General features: G+C 44.3%; 1 long non-coding RNA gene across 1 annotated transcript in view; it reads left to right on the top strand.

The window, feature by feature from the left end:
- The first annotated feature begins 11529 nt into the window (after positions 1-11529).
- LOC135373210 (uncharacterized) overlaps positions 11530-22499 on the top strand; it is a 60127-nt gene continuing 49157 nt past the window's right edge. The window contains exon 1 of the long non-coding RNA XR_010416353.1: positions 11530-11655. This is a non-coding gene — a long non-coding RNA (uncharacterized LOC135373210). The remainder of the gene's footprint in view (positions 11656-22499) is intronic.

Here is a 22499-nt window from a genome sequence, read left to right as displayed (position 1 = left end):
GGAGCACGTTATGACAGCGTTGATACTTACGCTGAAATTTAACGTAACCGAAAACGTAGAACGAACAACGTTGTTTTACTTCAGGATTTCACATGCAAAGTGTACACGCAGAAATCTCGTTGATTTATCATACGTAAAGGAACTGCACTATCCAATCCAATCCACGATCCAATTCAAGTTAGTTCTTTCAAAGCGAGGATCGGGGAAGCCGCACCAGACGTCATTCTCCACAGATCGTAACTGATGCTGGCGTTTCAAGTTTATTTCGCTTTTACGGCTCCTTCTTTTATGCAGGCGCAGTCGCAAAGAAAGATGATAGCCTGGATGCCGAAACGACGTGGCTTCCCGCGAGGTTCTAGTGCCTTTCAAACAATTAGAACGGTCAGTTAACTGTTATTGTTCACAAGAGAGAGTATGGAAAAATGTATCAGTGCAAATAAAATGTAAGGAGAATAAAAGTTTACGGCAAGCATATTCTTGTGTCATTATTTATGACTATTATGAGGGACATTATGCTTATTTGTGAAATAAAAGCATCGAGAAATAACATGTATTCAATAATATTAAAAATGTACTTACGTGTAATTTGCATTTTCATCGCACGTTGATTATACGTTGTCAGCTTGCTGTTAAATATTGCACTTTTTCAACATTGGTATACGTTGAATTAACGCGTAAACTACGTTTCAGTTACGTGGAATATGCGTTGTGGTTGCTGTTAATTTAACCCGTTTCTGGCTGTGACATTAGCCAGGTTGAGTCAACGTTAGTTGTCAACGTTGATCCTGCATTCACATGGTTGATTTTCAACGTGTTTTCAGCGTTGATTTTGCAATGTTGTGTTGACTGGGCAATGGTATTCTTTTCTGCTGTAACCGGTAAACTACAGTAAAGATTTAGAAATACTGTGTCATATCAGAAACCACTATGAGAAATGGCAGTTTGAAAAACTGGAGAAGACTCCTCTCCTTTGTCCCTTGTGACCGAGAAATATTAGGTCTCCGGCATCACCAGCTTTAGTTGATGAGCATGCAGCTATTTACGTTGAGCGCTGCAATTTCATATTTGTTTCTATAGACAAGCAAACGTGGGCTTTCCCGTTTTGATAAGGGTCTTTCAGCTTTGACAGGGCATTTGTGGACAAGGAAAACATTTTGACTCTCCGTATTTTGCTACAAAGCGTACCGTACAAGGCAGAGGACAGCATCAACCATTTCCACCGAGGTTATTAAATTTGTGATAAAGTACATATACCTTTTGTCACTGACTAATTTGGCGGCAAAGTTACTTGAGTGTTATGCAAATCAAGCATGCAGTAGAAAATAAATTAGGGTATGGGAAGTGCAGCCTGGTTGGACATGTGGAGTATACAATATAGTAATTGGGGGTTCACGTAGCGAGAGAACTGAGCGTGGAATACGCAGCACAGTGTAATGTTCCTTATTCTGGCAATGTTAGCATGGTTCAAGAAGTGGGAAGTGTTGCACTACCCTTGATAACATCTGTTGGGCCCAGGAAACAGGATACATATACCCTGATTTGAAGATACTATATGCCCAACTGAAAAGCAATGTGAGATCGACCCTTACGTGTTTATTTGCGAAACTATTGTGAATGGAATATGGCTTGTGTGGTATAAAGCAATGCGCACACTAAAATAAACATGCAAATATACGTATAAGGGCTCTCGATCTACATTTATCGATGCGCTCTACAAGATGAACAACATTACTACAAAACTACGTCCAACACCCATTTTTCGGAGCAACTCTAATGCCCACTTTCATATAACCGACGATTGGTTGAACGAATGCAGTTCGAATGGTCACGATGCATTCCTACGTCGTTCATTGCGGTCACATTGTGATGCTGCACAGTTGTAACAAATGATACATATACATATGACAAATACATACAAATATAGATACAAAATATGTATCTCGTGTATCAAGCCTCGCAATCGCACGATGTTCAGACGGAAAGAACTACTGTCTTCTTTCTTTGGAGACCAGTTCTCTGCAGGTATATGCTGAAGTTGGAGAAAGCCTCAGCTTTCATTCAATCAGAAGCACAATTCTCTGTCTACATAGATGAAGCTGGTTTTTCCCCATCTACGTCACAAAAATGGCTGCGTCCATTGTTTGTTTTGGTTTCTTTGATTAATTGATTATCGTAATAGTAAGATGAAATGGAGAAACGAAGGTGCGTTTCGGGGGCAGTTGGACGTGCTCGTTCTGAATATCACAACCGTTTTAACACATCGGTAAATCTGCGTAGCTGACCTTTTGAGGGATCCCGAGAGTACGGTTCGGGAAAGTTGGTAGTGTGGGCATTGGAAAAGAATGTGCTCTAGATCTTCTACAGCACCGCAGTGGCAGCATTGGTGAGAGACAACTTGTCTCAAGCGGTAACGCCACTGAGCTTTAAAAGACACATCGATGCGCATGCGACGGACTAGTGCGGCATCTTGAAGAGAGTTATGTCGATGCATGGAAAGCGAGAGCTGGATCAACTCCGCGCAGCCTGGACCTCGGGTGTCGACAGCGGTAGCGCACGACAAGTGGCGAATTATGTCCGCTGAGCACCAGGAAAGATCAAGTGCGTCGAGTGACGTTGGTGATCGCATGTAAGTTGGCTATCGGTTGTTAAGTAGTCACATGTGAGCATTCTTCATTGCTTTCAACAACCTCCGTCCCCGGCTGTCCGTCCTACAGCTTCGCCAGGCCGTATGATGGGCAGTGAGGTCCGAGAGCCGGGGATTCCAGTGAATTGAATATGCGTTCGAGGTCAGTCCACAGATCCTGTACCGCGTGACGTAGATGCGCACTGACGTCTGTTAACAGCATGCGCCCAAGACGGGTCTTGCAGGTGAAATAATCATAAGAGCGATGACAAACTGACCCTATGGGTGCAGCAGAGAAAGTCATGACGAAAGTATAACGCTGTTCTGCTCGCAGAGGATTGATAAGATTGATAAATTGTATATCCATTAATGCGGTATGCATGCCACGATCGCATACAGGTATGAAAGTGAACTTGTATTATTGTAGATGATATTTACAATCGGGTAGGTTGTTACGTAGGCGGCGAGGATTCCGCTGCGTCGTTATGGCCTTTCTACACAATTTCATCATGCTGAGGTAAAGATAATGCCTCCAATGCGAGAAGCGCTTGAACCTCTGGCAGTTGCGACGCTCAGGAAATGCAGAGACAATAGCCTTGACTGTCGCGGGTACCGCAGAGAAGAGTGTCAGAGAAAGCACAGCTTCTGTGGCTGATGGTGGTAACTGTCTCCGCATGCCAGCCGGTTCTGTCACACTGGCGTAAGTGCGTGTAATCTGTCTTGATGGGCCAGAGGGTGTTGAGGGACTGCTTCTGACGGACTCGGCCGCGATGGTGTTCTGCAACCTTCGTTCGCTTTGTGCAGCCCGACGTAGGAGTGCAGGAAAGTCGTGTTGATTTTTACCAGACGTGCTATCGGGCTGCTATCACTACATCGGGCTATATCCTCGCAAAATATATACGAAATCAAGTGCGACACTTTTGAGAAATACACGCGCAAAATCCATGTTTTTTCGCAATACGCCTAAACATTTGCCTATTTCAGCACATGCCGCTAGGAAGTATATGCAGGATAGATGTATCAGATGAAAGAGCATTAAAAGCTGAGTGAGCGGATACCAAGTATGGCAATGAGGGACATCTATAGCCAGAGATATCACGCGTCGAAATTGGAACCAAACTGCGCGAGAGGGCATATTCGCCTTTTTTTATAGCACACAGCGTTGCACCTGCGCGCTAAAATTTGCTCTCTGACAGCTGCCCTGTAGGCATAATAAAGCATAAAAAAATTCACAACAATATCTTTTAACACCCGGGAGACATACGCGTACAAACACGGCCGATTTTTTATTTTTATTTTTTGCACGAAAGCTACTCGGCAAAAATGATTCATTTTTCAGCTGTTGATCATAATACACGAGGAGCTTATAAATATAAAAAATACTGAAAACCCAGGAGGTCGCTCGGACCTCCCTGCCTGAGCTGACGTGAAACCGGCCCGTAGCTAAATTTCAAACCCAGTTAGACGTAATGAAGCGTAATGAAAATTGACGTGAAGTTCCTAAGCTACTTTAGAAATGTAACAAGTTACCTTCAAGGTATTTGCTACTCAAGATATATACTTTTTAGTTCTTGACCTGTCTGTATGGTTAATTCAGACCTTGCTGTCACAATGGGCGATTCAAGACGTTTCAAAATAGTCTTGATATACAAAAACGGTATCAATATCTGCTACGACAAAAGAAGCCTACATTTATAGGCTTCTTTAGCGAGGGATTTGATGATTTTCATCTCGTAATAAGGTAGTTGAAAGGAGCACAAAGCGCGCATATCGTAGAACCGTGCCAAGTTTTAACCCTGCTACTCAATGCCCTCTATCATTATTAATAAACTGCTTATCGTTAAGATAAGATATATATATATATAAGATACCTCACCTTCCTAATGATCGGCTAAACATAATTTGTAACATTCTACATGTAACAACGGGAGTTAGACGCGCCGTGCACGTGGTATCTTTCATCTCAAGCCATAGGGGGGGACTCAGCCTCCGATGTTTGTAGACCAGAATCGAACAAAAAGAACTTGGAACTTTCTTCAAGTTACTTTGACAAACTTAAACCCCCACCCCCGAAAGAAAACAAAAAGGGAAAGGAACGAACTCCTCAAGAACTTACTGTAGCTCAAAAGCAAAGAGCTATGCAAAAAGTTACTGAAATTCGCTAAGCTGAGTAGCCTGGTTACAGTATCGAGTTACTGATAACGAGTTACCCCCAACAACATGAAACACGTGAACAACTTGAGAACCCGTACTACATGTGTCATGATCGTTCTATACCCTCTTTAAGAAAATAGAAGAAAATATCTGCGCACCTTTGCTAATACGTGGGCAACATACATACAATTTGAGAACCACAATCTAAGAAAAACGGGTGTGATAAGATAGTAACTTTCTCAGTTACCTTCTAGGTCAACATAGCGTCTGATAAAGGGTGTAAAAGGGTGGTAAAAGGAGCTATCATCCATCCAAATTGCTGCAAAAAGGTCGTACGCCCCACTCGCTCACCGAATCAGAAGCGGTAGATCTATCATTCGTAGGTAGCAGGTAAAACTTTGCAACCTTTTAGGCACAACATATGCGACAACTATTACCTCCTAAAAGGTGTAATTGCTCCACCTTTTTTTCTGAGACTGCAGTACAGGGTGTCGGAGCGAACCGAAAACCGGAACCGAAAACCGAAAAAAAAACGCTATTTTGATGCGAACCGGAACGGAATCGAAACCGTATACGTTTTTTTTCGCCCAGGAGGGAAACCGAAAAATATATTTAACGGTTTTCGGTCCAAGAAAAAACTTCGCCGGTTTGGACTACGGATAGGCGAATGAAACAGACGTCGTGTGCTCTGAAGTCATGTCATGGATACTATACGAGGGTTACGGCTACGGTGGAATGTATGTCGGTATAGTATGACCCTTATGCTCCCTTTATAATGGTTTATCGTTCGCGCACGCACAGACTTCGAGGTACATGCTCTCTAGCAATGTGCCGTAGTGTTCGTTTTAATTTGATTCCCCCAAACTCTCCTCAACTAAACAGCGACCCAAGGGGGCTGCATAACGGCTTCTTTATCGGTAATGTCGCGCAACGCGTCCCTTATTTGAGAGCAGCTAAGTTGAATACATTTACGTATACGCGAGGGCAAGCCCGTGCAAAGTGGCAACTCTTTTGTGGACAGGACACGAAGAAAATAAAACTGAGCCGTCGAGCGCGTTTGTGAGTGAAGGTGTTCCTTTGTGTCGTACTCGTGCCAGATGCTCGTGCCGGCGGTGGTGCTTGCTGGCTAGACAGTAGCAACAGACATTCGGATGGGACGCAATCGCTCCAACCCAGCAAGAAAGTACTTTACGTATGACATCACGACGAACAAGTCCGTTTGTAGCATGCGCTTCAAGAAAGGAGAAAGCCCATTTGAACAGACAGTAACCTACAAGAACCAGGAGCTACCAATTTCACAGCTGTCTATTAATATTAAATACCGTGTATGTGGAATAAACGGGTTTACATTTTGTAACATTGATCTTTTTTTTTTGTGGGGATGAATATTCCCAGTAGAAGCGGAACCGGTTAAAAACCGGTATGAACCGTTATTTTTTTGCTCCGGAGCAGAACCGGTACCGGATCGTTTATGATGTAACCGGAACGAAAACCGGAACGGAAAACGTTTCGGTTCGACACCCTGCTGCAGTATGGCATATGTGTGATTCCTACCTTTGTATTTAGAATACTGTGCTACTTGTGATACTGTGTGCTACTGTGATACTTTGTATTTAGAATTAGAAATATTAATGCATCAAGAAGATGCCTTTCTTATACATTGGCTTTCTTGCTATGAGGGCCTCTTATTACGAATACCCGAAGTCCTTTTAAAAGAAAAACAACACAGCATACCAGATTGTATTCCCTTCAAGCAACATCACAGCGCGATAGGTTCACAGTGTTGTAACCGAAGTGCGAAATGCGGGGTGGATTCTGAAAGTGGAAGATAGCTTGAGGTCAGGGTTACACTGAGAAAAGTACACCACGCCACAAGACGCACACGTTATTGAATACAGACCAAATAGCTAAACTAACAAGTTTTCAGCATGACATGACGAGATCCGCTAGAAAAATCTTGACCGTCATCACTGGCTCTGAGGCAGAGATCTGGTGGTGGGCACTTCGGCGATACCTTCATCAAGGCATTGGTTTCCTTAAGCACGCTCTGGTAGTTGTCCAGCATGACATTCTGAATGAAAGATCAGGATAGCTTTCATTCACTGACAATTTCAAATAAATTTACATATCATGAGCGTCAATCATATTACGCAAACGGATTAAAGTGGAATAATTTATTCGCTTCGGAAGTTCTTTTTTTTTCCTCTTTATTTAGAATGACTACAAAAACGAACCTTGAGCTGAAGTCCAGCATTCCAGTTTTGTAGGCACGCAGGAGATGGAAACAAAGCTGCAGCACGCAGTCGTCCTGAGAAATGGTTATATTTCGTTTGATGTCAAGTACACAATACATACAATTCCACACTTTACTGAAACATATTTTCACCAAAACGTAGTCCATTATCCTAAAAGCAACGCATAAACCACAATGGATCACTGAAATCGAAACTATGCGATGCCAAGTTTCTGGGAAGCCCTCTAGAACGGTGTCGCTCATGTTGAAAAGCATCTATGAGTAACGTTTATCAATGTGAGGAATACCAGAGTTCGAGATAACCCGTTACAAGTAACTCGTTACTGTAACTAAGTTCCTTTTTTTGGTAACTTCTAACTTAACTCGGTACTTTTGCGCCGTGGTAACTTTAAGAGGAACTCGTTCCTTTTTCAGGTAACTTTGCCAAGGTAAGTTAAGTTAAGTTCCAAGTTACATTTAACTCGCTTTTTACTCACGTCCACATATTTTCTTGCTTTCTCTCCGGCTCCTTCATTGCATTTTTTGCCATAAAACGTGATATTCAATCAATGCACTATCCACTAGTGTAGCCAGACTTCCAAGGTAGGGTGGGGGCTCGATACGAAATCCCCCCCCCCCCCCGCTGATCCTCGGTGCGCCAACACACAATACTTGTGCACATGCGTTTGAGAAAAACAAAACAGAACGAAAATAATTTATTGGGACGTTCACAGTACGATTACATGTATAGGCCGTCATGTCCAATGAGGTGGTGTCACGAGATTGGAAGGGTTTTGAAAAGCTCATACTTTGAAAACCATTCAAGAGTGCTGCACCAGCTCCGGTGGCGCAGCGGTAACGCGTGCGCTTGGAGACTGGGAGGTCCGCGGTTCGAATCCGCGGGCTGTGTGGTGAACGGGTCATGAAGGGACGTGGTAGTGTTGGCGTCGTTTAGTTCATCTGTCTGCCCATATATCTGGATGATCTCGTCTGTCTGTTGGGGAGCGACCGGTCCCGAAGTGTCCCTGGTGTTATCAGGAACATTCATGTCCTGCGGTATGTCGGCATTACCCGAGGAAGGACTCTCCACCTGATTTCGTTTAGCAGGGCTGACGAGGCCCTGTTGACCTGTAGGAAGTGTCATACAAACATCGGACCTCCCCTCTAGATTACGGCTGGAGATTCGTGAAAGGCTAGATTCCTCCTTTCAGAAAACGGTGACTCCAAATAAGCCGAAGCTCAAACTTTTGAATATATTCAAATTCGAATTCAGCAACGGAAAAGCGTGACCTTGGACTTCTTCTTCCACCAGTAATTTGCAAAATCACTGCATTTGCCTGGTTCATTTGTGTCTGTTTCCTCGAACTCGGAGCGCTCTAGAGTTCTCACACCAACACCGTCGGAGCGGGTGAGAAATGTGGTTGGCTTCCGGCCACGTGACTCCACCAGCTTCCGCTGCTTAGTGTTTCTGCCTGCCATGTTCTGCATTTTGCGTCGTCGTGTTTTTGACTACGACTCGCCGTACCTCTGCTCGAACCTGCCGCGTTCGGCTTCTGCACGATTCCTCCGGGTCGGAGCTACAGTGAGATGCGGTGTGACACGCTCCCGTACGGAGTATCGGGACGCCAAGCAGAAGGCGTCATAATACTTTTTTTAAGCGTGCACCCATTGAGCAGCACATGAAGTCCTCTCATCACTGCTCCACCACACACAGGTGACTGAATCCTACCCAAAGTCACCATTGTTTAGCCATCTTGATCAGATCGTGAAGATTGCTATTGCTGCGCATAAAACCCTGCTGAGAAGTGTCATATTGAAAAAGAGATGAGTCACGCTTTTGCACCCTGTTCCATTTCTGCTAAATCGCAGACCTTATAATGTCATTTGACACTAACAGGGAAGTTAGCAACAAAATCAACTAAGCAAAAAAGCAAGGGAGCAGCAGAATTCGTCAGGTGAATAATTCAATTTCTCCCCCTTATATATATACAGGGTGTACACGCTAAGTGTGAACAGATTTTTTAAAAATATATATAACACTTTTTCCAAGATGAAATCAATTGCAATATAGCATATGCTGAAGGGCACTCCCTAGGAGGGCATTCGCAAAGTCCAAAGGCAGTGTCTTAATTAACTTTCATTAATTCACTTTTTAATTATAAAAGCTACAAAGTTGCCCCAATGAGAACATCTGTTCCTTTCGGTCACCTGATGTCGTAGCCGTTTTCAGAACAAAAATCCGTTCCATAGATCGCCCGCAAAAAATTAGTGAAGGAACGCCATTTTTTTTTCTTTATTTTGTTCATTGCGCATCTTCGCAGACGCGTGTTTCCTTCATCCCCAACGTGAGAGGTGCAAGGAGTACAGTGCCGCCTTATGCGTGCAAGATGAGCTTTATCTTGCGGAAACAAAACAAAAACAAATGTACCGGGTGACTCTATCGGAACTGGCCTTATCTTCGGTTGCATGTTCTGTTTCTTTTTAATCTTTTTCCAGGACGCGAGGGACGATAGTGTGCTCTTTCTCCCTCTTACGTTGGGGATGAAGGAAACATGAAGAACACACGAAGATGCGCAATGAACAAAATAAAGAAAAAAATGGCGTTCCTTCACTAATTTTTTTGCGGGCGATCTATGGAACGGATTTTTGTTCTGAAAACGGCTACGATATCAGGTGACCGAAAGGAACAGATGTTCTCATTGGGACAACTTTGTAGCTTTTATAATTAAAAAGTTAATTAATGAAAGTTAATCAAAGAGTGATATTAAACGGTAGGAACAACTCATTTATTTACACATGGTAAACAAGACTTTCGTGCACGAGACTGCACTTCTTCAGGTTACAAAAATATAAACATGGTACAGGCACATATATACAGTTGACGGGGAGTTCTGGCATGAGAGGGTAACAGGTTGATGGAAAGGATGCAAACACAGATAAAAATCAAAAGAACATAAATACAAAAGCAGGGGTATCAGAAGCGAAACATAACGCGAGCCCAAGGGCTTATACACAGGACACGAGAACACTTGTTGGTGACTTTCGAGGAATTAAGGATAAAAAGAGGGGGGTTATGGCGACGGAATGAGGTGCGGAGTACAAAGGTGACCCGTGGACCGTGGAACGTGAAGAAGACGGAGGTCGTCTCAGGAGAGAGACAAACGAAGAAAACGTGGAAATTAGAGAGTTGTGTGTGTGTGTGTGTGTTTATCGTTATCTTTTTTATTTGAAAAATGATATTTACGGGTTAAATAATTGTAGTGGGCCTGCGTGGATGTTCAAACCATGAGGCTTTAGAGACTGGAATTTTGCAATTAAAAAGGATTCGCGATTTTTGCGCTTCATGTCACTGTTATAACCCGATTCAAGGATAACGATTTTGAGGTCTGTACCTAAAGCGTGTCCAGGAAGGTTAAAATGTGTAGAAACGGGTGTAGGATGGTTATTAACAATGTCGGATTTATGGCCGTAAAACCTTTCCCGCATGGTGTTCGAGGTTTCTCCAATATACTGAATACAGCATTTAGTGCACATAACCTACTATTAGCAGTAACTTAGAGTGGGATAAACATGCTGCTATTGTTAATAAAACTCGTAAGACTCTAGGTTTATTGAGTAGAAATTTTAAATGTGGCTCAAGAGACATTAGGGAGATCGTCTAGCTGTCTATGCTGAGTCAATTCTAGAATACTCAAGTGCTGTCTGGGACCCCGCAGAGTTAGGTCTACGGTATAAATTACAAACAGTCCAAAGTCAGGCTGGAAGATTTGTTATGAGCAACTACTCACCATATATCCGCCCTATCTCATTAAAATGGTTGGTGGTATGGGTTCCGTTTGAAAAACGTCGGTCGCAGGCTAGCTTGAAATTATTGAGTTAAATGGAATCCCTGGAAACGAGCACCTTTTGACTTTCGCATTGACCACGAATGCAATGTTGAGCCATATCGTTTTCACCTCGGTGCCTTCAAAAATTCATATTTTGTCCGAACTATCCTCGTGTGGAAGAGCCTTTCTCCGGACCTTGTTCTCTCAGGGACTAGCGCCATATTTTCTAACATGTTCCATCCGTGTATTCCAAGTGATATTTGCATCTCTCTAGTCTTATTGCTTTCTTTTGTGTAGCTCCCTGATTTGTACTCTGCGTGTTTTTTTTTTTTCATCCATTATGTATGCCACATTGGCGCTGTAGCGTTTCCTGTAATAAATAAATAAATAATTTCTGATTGGCGCTATTGGAAGGATACCAGCTGCAAACATACCATCTTAGAAGTCGGCCAAGGACACATATTCTCCCAGAGCATTAGCTGTGACGTAGCCCACCCTGTGAGGCCACCAACGGCGAGCTCTTTAATTAGCACCCCCCCCCCCCCCCTACACATCAAACTTGTACTAGAAGTCTTCTCGGTTCGCGTTTTTTTTTACTTATCCACCAACTGTACGCACACGTTCAACTGTGCCTTCACAGTAGAAGCCCACTTTCATACATTCATCTTAACCGATTAATTAGCTGATTTTGCACCTAAAACGCATTGAGTAGTTTCGGATTCAAGATCCATTTATGTTTATTGTCATCCACGCAGATTGTACCATCATTCTGCGGCTCAATCCAGCTGTGCTACTCCTTCTACGATGACGCCAAGAAGGTACTTTTCCTATTCATACCTTTTTAGTTATTTTGCAAACAATTGATACAAGACAGCGCAAACTTTTCGATTCTAAACTTTCGTAATCTCTATCACATCCACCTAGTTTAGATTCAAGTATTTTATCATCAAGTATCACTCTCACACCGGGTAATTCAAGTAATTGGCATTCAAAAGCGCTTCTGCAAGTTGTATCAGTGATGCTCATTAGTATCTTAAATTGTCGTCCCCATTAACGGGACTCGACATTTTAGAAACGAGTACATACGGATTAATGAAGCGGAAACGTGAGGTAGCAACTCTTAACGGGTAACTAAACCCTTGTGGTGAAGCATGTCTCAGTTTTAAATGCCGCTAAAGAGCAAAAAACAAAGTTGAATGTGTTCTTCAACATCATTTGCATCGGTATTTTGGTGAGGCATGACGGAATATCAAAAAAGAAGACTGCTTCCAATCTGAATGTAGATATCTTCCCACATGGCGGACACGCAGAGTGCGTGCGAATCTGCCCGTAAGGTGGCCTGTAGCGAAGAAAGTACTGCTTTGACCAAAATAACTTATTGTAGCAAGACCACCTAAACTAGTTCTATGCGTCCCAGCATATGCTAAAGTATATGCTAATCAGAAAGGTGCATTTGCCTTATAATAATTGTTGTACTGAATAAAAAAGAATGACGGAATACCTGAAAGGATTACTTGAGACATACAACGCGTGTGACGGTTCAGACGGAGGGAGCTCCTCTTTTCCAGCAATGCAGCACACAGTCGTGTAGTTCTCCTAAACGCTAATTAATGTTACTGTTATCTTTGAAGGAGCAATGAGGTGACATTTAACATAGCTCGAAACCCTGCCTCACCTGTCAAGCTCACCATCTGGATTCACTATGCGATATAATTTTGATCTGCAAAATATTATAGCAGCACAAACAAATTCCCAAAAACAGTCGGAGAAAGCAGCCACGGATGGTCGAGGCGGTCCTCGCGTGACGTCAAGTCGCTTGTACCTGCTTGAGCTGTGCTGCTGTACGTCACAAGTCACGTGCAGGTGATCACGTGGCGTCACGACTCTCCCTCTTTCTTTGTTAGGCTCTTCTCACCGGGTATCCGCACGAGCTACTTCTTGGGGAGAAATCTCTGCAGAGACGCGTGGCCCGGGCGACATAGTTTGTGACGTCACGACTTATCGCGTACTCCTCCGTCGCCGGGAAATTATATGCGTGGTGTACAGGGTATCCGCACTGGCGACTTTTCGAGGCGAGATCTAAGCGAAGACGCGAGGGCGACAGAAGTTACGTAAGAGCAAACGGAGTGCACGTGAATTGACGTGGTGGCTTCCTGTGGAATCCTTCACGCCGGACGGGCGCTGAGACTCTTTAGGAACCACACAGAATCTCTACTAATCTCTGCGGAGTCCGTGAGAAAATATAGCGGCTGCCCAGGAGCTGTACAGGAGTCATCGTTTTTTACTACCTGTTTAGCGCTGTTGAGCTGAACGTGTGTCTATGGAAGCCTAACTGATCAGACTACAAGAATTTACGTCTAAAGATCGCTACCTAGCTGCAGAGCGAAAGCACGGCGTCAAAGGTAGAGAAGAAAAGTATTCGTTTCTTTGATTTCTCGAAAACATATACGCGCGATGCGATACGATCCTCATCAGTGTCATAAAATTGTTTCTCAAGGTATGCTTCCTATCGCAGCTGCTGAAGCACACAACCCAAAAACGGAGGCGTGGTGACGATATACTTTTAAGCAAATCGCGTTGCCGTTGTAGCACAATTTTATCATGTGTATTCATGTGTCGCTAGCTTGCCTGCAAGGCAGCATTATCAAGCGATATGTTTTTCTCACATGACGTGAGGAGATACTTTGCTAAAAATGCGCAAACAGCTTAGCGATGAAAGAAAAAAGAAAATGGCTACAAAAGGCGGACAAGCAGGAGTGACGTACATCGGCAAGTGGAAATACTTTGAAGCACTGTCTTTCCTGGAGAACTGCTGCACGGATGTTCGCCACGGTGTTCTTGGTCTGCAGCAGGTAAGGAGAGTGGGCTGAGTCAACTGTAACTTGCGTCTGTCACTGCAGCTGTTGTTTGAAACGTTTATATACCATTCAGTTGAGTGAGAAATGCACTCTGCCTTCGGAGACCAACATGGTAATCCCATGCAAACTTTGTAATTACTACCTTTTAGAGCCACACGCTCTTGATCAGACTGGGAGCACAGATAATGAGTGCCCCACTAAGGAGGAGGGGCAGGCATGGATCATCTGCTTCCTGTGGAAAGCGAAGCCATGTCGACAGCAGACTGTACGCTGCAGGAGCCGGAAATGGTGCTATCATCCTTCCAGGCCGGCACCAGCCTGCACGGAAGCAGAAGAAAAGTGTGAAAGTGCCACTGAACAACATGAAAGAACAGGTGCCCTTTCCCAAATTGCGGATGTACTTGCACATCAGCCAGATGAGTGTGCGATATTTGGAAAGCTAATGCAGTGTCGTATGGGAAACATTCCCAGCACGCTATACAGTTGGTCCGAGGTGCAGGTTCTATGTTTTGTAAATCAAATAGAACAGGGATTGGAGAGACACAATGCATAGCCATCCACATAGGATAAACCTATTCCAATTTGAACAAATCCTCTATGGTTGCACGCGGTAAGACGTAACGCAGATAAAACGTTGCCCCAACCCACAATGTCATATTACACTCTTAGAGTGTATCGACTCCTTTCACAGCCTGCTTCAGAACTAACCCAGTTATGTAGGCATGCTTTTAGGTATGGTCTAAGTAAAGGATAATGAAGGTATAATTCTAGACATTATGGCTAATTAAGGGCTAGTACAGGGCTAGGAGCCGCCTCAGCCTGGTATATAAAAGGTCTAAAGTTGGGCTAGGGCAAGACGTTGGATGACTAAGTTGAAACGTCTAGGTGGCGTAACCTTAGCTATGCTAGAGGAAGGCTAGAGGAACTCCCCTAGACATTAGGGCTATTGGGAGACATCTACTAGACCTGTCAGCCGTCCAAATTTAGACGTCGATTAGTCACCTTTGGCGACATCTCTAGCCACCCTCGGCAACTCGTCAGCATTTATCTTTGCCACTACAACGGAACTGAATACGTCATTATGGTGGACTCCTATTCGTTCTTTTACGAGATTGATTCGTTCCTTTACGACGCATTACTGCAAAGGACTTAAACAACGTGTGCAGTGAAGTGTTCTCGACGCATGGCTTACCTGTCGTTCTGAAAAGCGATAATAGACCTCCATTCACCAGCAGTGAATTTATTTAGTTTGTTCGCAGTGTTGAAGTTAAACACGTCACATCGGGTCCTAGGTACCCGCGTGGGTATGGCCTGGTGGAGAGAGAGCAGTACACGAAGCAAAGCGTCTTCTCAAGAAGTACAAGTATCCAACGACGCAGTTCTTCACAGCGTTGCTCGAATGGAGGAATCAACCTCGAGATGGTATTCTCAAGTCTCATGGGAAGACACACCAGGACCTTGCTTGCAGTTCCAGAACCAACATTGATCCCAAAGCCTATTCCAACGGAAAATGTGACATTACGATTTCACGAACTACATCGTCGTCAGTCAGTGTATTACAACAAGACAGCGCGGTGGCAACGCGACCTTATGCCAGGTGAAGCAATTCACCTTTACAACAGCGACAAGAAGAGCCGGGGTCCTGCAGTCGTACTAGGCGGAGCCCTCACACCACGATCATATTTCGTGGAAACTCAAGACTGCCAGACTGTGTTTCAACGGAACTGAGAAGCTCTGCGTCCAACATTGCGCCAGGCCGAGCCGGGACCACCTAATGTGGAGAGATCAAAAGGCTACGACCTCCGAAGAAGTCCACGCCACTACCCAGCCCCAGAGATGTGAATGTTTGTGCCGCAATCTTGATTCGAAGCTTACTGAAATTGCTGGTACATTTACAATACTTGTCTTTTTTTTATTTACGATGTTTTGTTAAAAGGGAGATGTAGAAACATTATTCTTACAGTCAGCTAACGATAAGTTACCGCGAGTTTGGTGTTTGTGCCACGCCCCTAAAGCCAATCTATTTATGCTGTTGTACCTTGATAATAAACTTCACTTCTTAATCTGTTTCCATCCGTACGTCTGGATCTTACTTTCCGTATCTGCTACCGCTGTAAGTGCCACTGCTTGCTGTGACACCGAGGATTCATGCTAGAATGAACACCTCTAGGTGTGCCTCGCTTTGATATTCCACGGTGTTTTTTCTCCAGAAATAGCTCTCAGTACACAGCTATGCAGTATATAATTGTATAACCACTCAGTACACAGCTATGCAGTATATAACTGTATAACCACGCAGTGCACAAATGCATGGGGCACATGACCCAATTTTTCAGAGCTTTGCCATCTGTAGTACAGGGTGTCTGCGATACAGGAAACTGTAGAAAACTGGGAACAGTCAGAGAACTATAGCATGACTGAAAAGCTAAAAAAATTCAAGAAAGCTGTATAGAGCTGATGAAGTAATCATTCACTGAATTAATTTGCACAATTGTACAGTGGCAGTTCTCGGGGCAGCCTTGCCAAAAGAGAATCAGAGGTCACACTGGCCTCTCATGTTATTTTACTGTCAAAGTTGAGTGATCTGTCTCGGGGTGAGGGGATTACTGCAACTGCATCACCATAGAAATTGTTTCTGAACGAGAAGCCTAAATTAAAAGCCTCACCTGGTATATCACTGCATGGCTGTGGAGAGTTTTTAGGCATTAGTGGTTGTGATTGTTTGGCATGTAATGGTGCAGCGATAATGGAAGTGAAATTGTTTACAATGCCCGTGTGAAGTCAAGAGGGCAGCTTATAAAGAATGAGCACAGAAAAATACATAAGTATGTGATTAGGCGCCTAAAAGTGTTTCCACAGAGACATCCTTCTTTATGAAATATTTTTGTCTATTTCAACATCGGACAGAAGATTGTTTATATTTTGTGTATGTGGTCTCGTAGAAACAACAAACTCTGAATGGATCTCTACTCTTCTGGAGTGGAACATCTCTAGAACTCGGATCTATCGTAATGGCACTAAAGTGTGGCCTTTTATGTTTTCAATTACGCGTCTGTGGTGTGAAGTGGCGCTCAATATATGACTGTAAGACAAGTGTATACATTCCCATTATGCAAGCAAGTTCCAGCAAGTGACAGTCACATTGTAATGATGAACCTTTGTTAGCTGAACAGAATAAATATATTGAGTGCTTGATGATTGCTGATGTCGTTGATATAGTTACACGACTCCAAGGGGCTATGAACAAGCTGCTGAGTGGCTAGCACAAGTGACTATGTAAGGTCATGTCCCTTCAGGACAAACAGGTTGTCACTGGCGAAGCTGTTGCTAAGCTTTCGACCAAAATCACTAAGTTGGAATCAGAGGTTGAGCATATCAGAACTTAGATAGCATAGCAGGAGGAGCATATCAGAAGAAGATATTGCAGAGCTGAAAGCGAAATGTATTGATCTAGAATGCAGAAACAGAAGACAACACCTCGTTTTGTATGACATTGACGATTCAACCTCCGTGTCCTTGAATGAAGCCGAGAACAAAGTTCGAATGTTCTGTGGTCAAAATTTGGAGACTATTCTTGATGAAAGAGATATAGAACGGGCGCATCGTGTGGGTTTCTTCTCTCCTTCTAAAAGCAGACCTATCATCGCCAAATTAGCCCGTTTCAAAAGGGAACAGACATTTTTGGCCAATGGTGCGAAATTAAAAGATACACCGTTCGGCGTCCGCGAAGATTTTCCTCGACTGTACGTACTGCACGCACGCAGTTACTTTCCTTTGCTAAGAACCTTGGTCTTCCGTACAAGCTCCGCATTGATAAGCTGTTCGTAGGCGGAAAACAATATGTATTTGCTGCGGAGAAAAACCCTGGTGTTGAAGTCCTACGTTAGCAACCACATCATGATGTTCAAACTACTTCTCACGGTTTTTTGTTCACAAGTACCAGGATGGTTCCATAAGTTTTCGGCCCGAGGTAGAAAATGCGTGCGAATTTGAAAATGCGATTAAGGACGCGTGGCGCCATCTGTTGGAGGGCCGGAGCACCACCCTTAACCCTCTCCATGCTTTTGTCGGTTGAAGAGCGGCATTTCAAACAGCCAGGGTGCACTCTTCAGTTAAAATGGAAAAAATCGAGTACCGCGCTGTGATAAAATTATTGACAAAAGAGGGACTTTCGCCTAAAGAAATTAAAGCGCGACTGGACAACGTGTACAGGGAAGCCTCTCCGTCGTACACAACGGTAAAAAACTGGGCTAAGCAGTTTCGACTGGGGCGAGAGTCTATTGAAGATGATCCACGCGATGGTCGTCCAGTGGAAGTGGTGACACAAGAAAATTTGTCTCTGGTCGAGGAGGAAGTGCTGAGGGACAGGCGTCTGAAGGTGAAGGAAATCTCAGAAAGGCTGGGGCTTACCAACAACCGTTTTTCGCATCATCGGCGAGGGCCTTCACATGAAAAAGGTCAGCACGAGATGGGTGCCACGACTTCTCTCGTCAGTTCAAAAGCAACAGCGCGTCGTCTGTGCCAAAGAGTTTTTGGAGCTCTCTCAAGAGAACGAAGAAGAAATATTGAAGTCAATTGTCACAGGGGATGAGACTATGGTGCTCTACTATGATCCCCCTTCGAAAAAGGAGTCCATGGAATGGCGCAAACCAGGAGAAGCACCCCCAAGAAAAGCCAAGGTGACACAGTCCACAAAGACGATCATGGCAAAAATATTTTGGGATTGTCACGGGATCCTCCTCATCGACTTCAAAGAGAGGAAAACCACAGTGAATGCGAATTATTATGCTTGATTCCTGCACCGACTGCGAGACGCCATCAATGAAAAGAGGCGCGGCAGGTTGAGTCGAGGTGTCCGGTTGCTTCAGGACAATGCCCCTGTCCACACGGTTTCTGTTGCCAAGGCTGCACTGAAGGAGTGCGGCTTCGAAGAAATCCACCACCCACCCTCCAGTCCAGACTTGGCACCGAGTGACTACTTCCTGTTCTCAAACTTGAAGAGGGATCTCAGAGGACGGAGATTTCAAAACGATAGTGAGGTGCAAGAGGCTTTTTCCTGCATTTTGTGGACAAAACTTCGGACTATTTTTTCAAGGGTATAAGAATGCTGGTTGAAAGGTGTCAAAAGTGCATCGAAGTTAAGGGTGACTATGTCGAAAAGTGATACACTTGTTTTGTCTCTATGAGTATTAAAAGTTGGTCGGGCCGGAAATTTGTGGAACCACCCTCGTATACGCAGTTTTCTTCTCAAAAAGGATGACTTCATTTGTCTGATTGATTGCAGTATCCCTGCCTGTGTTATACTAACGGAAGCCTGGTTAACACGCGATGTTGGAAAGCACGAGCTTTTCCCCCAGAATTTAAATATGAATGTTTATAGACGTGACAGACTGTCCGGAAGAGGCGGGGGCGCTCTTATTGACACTTCAAAATGAATCTCGTCTTCCATACTAACTGCGACGACCACAAATTCCTCTTCATTCATGCTGTCCTCGACCATGTCACACTAATACTGCAGTTTGCTATCGTCAACCTAACTCTTCGCCCACTTTCGTTTCTATGCTGCATGACATCCTGTCATCGTTGCTCACCAGGTTTCCTTACACGACCTTTGTAGTTTTTAGAGATTACACTATCCTGGCATTAGCTGGAGTACTTTATCTTCCGATGGAAGAGGCGTGCAAGAATCGCAAGAATTTCTTCATGTCTGTCATTCGTTTAATCTAACTCAACTTGCTAGGGACCCTACTTGTGTGTGTGTGTGTCTAGCACAATTCTCGACCTTGTTCTTACGAACAACTCGGATTTATGACTGTCTTGTGTGTATCCGATGGTCTCACTGACCATAAGCTCGTCCATGGTTTTTCAAAAATGTGCTCCCCTGTTGGTGCAAAAAATAATCATGGACTACCGCAAATGCAAATACTGCAGCAATGCAAAAACTGCAAAATACAAAACACTGCTCTCAGTTCCGGCTCTCAGTACAAATACCTCGGCGTTTACATTCCACATGATTTCAATTGGAATTGGAAAACTCACATTCATAATACAGCCTCTGGCGCCACTAAAGTTGTAGGTTTTCTGAAGCGTAATTTGAAGAAGGGTACACCCAAAGTTAAACAAATAGCTTACGAAAACGTTGTTCGCAGTAAACCTGAATACGCCGCCGCTGTGTGGAGCCCGTACCATAGGTGGGCATTTTCCTGTGGCCTCACTCATCCTCACTTCACGAAGCACGGACTTTATCAGCCTCACTCACCCTCACCAAATTTTCCTCACCAGTAACTTAACCTCAGTCGCCCTCACCCTCACATTCCATTTCAAATTTTTCCCTCACGAACTTCACTGCAGGGCATCTGGATCCCGAAAGGCCTCACCATCCTCATCCTCACGTGCCTTCACCTCATGAGGCTATTCACGACCCTCATGGCCTCACGTATCTTCACCTCATGAGGGTCCTCATCCTCACTTGTCCTCACCTCATGAGGGCTCTCACGGCCTCAGGAGTCCTCATCCTCACGTGCCCTCACCTCATGAGGGGCCTCATGTCCTCACGGCGCCTCACGTACTTTCGCCTAATGAGGACCCACACGGCCTCACGTGTCCTCATCCTCACGTGCCCTCACCTCATGAGGGCCTTCATGGCCTCACGTACCTTCACCTCATGAGGACCCACATGGCCCCATGTGTCTTCAAGTCACTAGGAGACACGTGAGCCTCAAAAGAACTTTCCGTCATGTTCACATGAGACGTCTGTGTTTATCTACTGTGTCGGTAGTTGGTACTAATGATACTGCGCGGCATTAAACTGTTTACAGGGTTTCGTGCTGTGCTTGGGTAAATGTGCTGACAGTTGTTACTGTCACAGTGAGGTTTAACGTTAGTGTTTGGCATCAGTAAAGTGGAGCCGGAAATTCTACAGTGCAGATGTACCGTTACGGAAATGGTTGGGTGGTGGCGGGGAATAGTGCTTGAAGAGATCCTGTACTCGATTCTCAGAACCGTATGACGCTGCTGCCAGAGTCGGAGGATACGCTCACAGCTGAAGTATTTGGGCACAACGATGGTACTTAATCGCACTCTGCAATCAGGTCGTGTCTTCTTGTTGTTGTTCTTTCTTCTCCTTCTTTTACATTTCAAAGGCGCGCTACAGTCAAGGGGATTCCAGTTTTCTGGGCTTCGTTTTGAGGAGACAAAGAACGAATTTGAAAATTCTTACAACATGATGAAAAACCCGAGACTTGGGAAAAGACGAAAAACAGACGACGCACACAAACTCTCAATTTCAACGCCTGTTTTTCGTCTCTTCCCCAGTCTCGGGTTTTTCATCATAGATCTTTTTGATTGTTATTTGTTCGTTATGCTTTGTTAGTTCCTTCCTTAGTACTTCCTTCATTATTGCTGTCGCCCAGACTCTGGGGAGCCCGGTAAAGGCTGCTTTATATTGAGGTTTATGCTGTTAAGAACAAGCGATGTCAAAATAAAAAGAAAGCCTCGTTACATTCCCAGCAGCGGTAACATTTGTTTAAAAAGAAAATACAAAAACACCGCACATGGCACCTTTGGCACGACACAGCAAGCGTGTGTCCAGTTGCAATCATTCGAAATTAGCGAGGGAAAGCAGCTGCACTCGCTTTCGAAAACGCGGTACAGGGCCTCTCCAAACGAGGCTGCTATTCCAGTAAACAGGCAGAAAAACGAATCCACAAGAGGTAGTGTGGCGCTCAAAACACGACTTCGAAATCGTGTTCGCTATTCTCGGGGTTTTATCTTATGCAACAAAATAACGTGACCGCATAAGAGAGTCATGACTTATCTGTAAGGCCACTCATGAAAAAGTCGCATGCCCCTTTGAAGTGATATTCTTCATGGTAGCCTTCATACAAGGTGGTCCACCAACCCTGATAGAAATTCATAGTAAAAAACGTAGGCCCTGGAGAGACATGCGGTGAAGGGATTTTTTCTGACAGTAACTTTTGTCACATATTTGTAATATTTTTATTTCATTTCAATTGACGGAAAGTTAATTTCTTGAATTGAACACTGAAATTTCCCAAGGCAATCTAACGTATTTATTGCGGAAATGGGTTCCGCGTCGTCATTTTACTCAGTATAGCGCATAACCCCACTCCTAATGCAATGGCAATTGCCGAAATAAATTCGCCGAAAATCGTGGAAATGAGAGCCCTTGGCACCACCTCTTTTTTGACGGCTCTAAGTTTGAGCGCAAAGCTGCGAAGAAAGGAGGTTGCATTGACACGCCACGAGGGGGAAAGGGTGACAAACCCAACCCGCAGAAAAGTTCCGCTGCCAGGTATCAGCTTTGCCCACGTCAGTTTCAGGGTCACGCTCTCTTTCCTTTATTCGTGTTTTGCTCAGTGTGTTTGTTTGCTTCTGGGTGCGTACGCGGCAGTTTTCACTATGACCGCTGATAGCCGGTCTCGTAGTTTTTCTGCACCACCTTATTGTCATGAACCTGTGTATGTGAGAGAGAGTGAGAGAGAGAGAGTTGTATGCACCCGAAAGCCTGTCAGCTCTCGTCTTTTTTCAATTCGTTTGTTTCAACATGCTACGGATTTCTTCACATTCAACACACTTCCTGTGTACTTTGATTAGGTTATTATTAGCGTAAAAGCGTTCGAAGCGTTCGCCACCTGCTGCAATGCACAGGTGGGCTCTCCGAATTGTATCTTCCACGGCCCTTTTTATTTCGGATCTGGAAAGCGACGAGTAGAAAGCAGTGATTTCCCCTGCTGGTCAGCCAGCGATCGTGGTTCGCTTTTGTATACTTCGTCTTCGACGGG

The sequence above is a fragment of the Ornithodoros turicata genome, unplaced genomic scaffold, assembly GCF_037126465.1.
Source record: "Ornithodoros turicata isolate Travis unplaced genomic scaffold, ASM3712646v1 Chromosome22, whole genome shotgun sequence".
In the NCBI taxonomy this organism is placed as follows: Eukaryota; Metazoa; Arthropoda; class Arachnida; order Ixodida; family Argasidae; genus Ornithodoros; species Ornithodoros turicata.
This window is presented reverse-complemented; position numbering and strand designations above follow the sequence as displayed.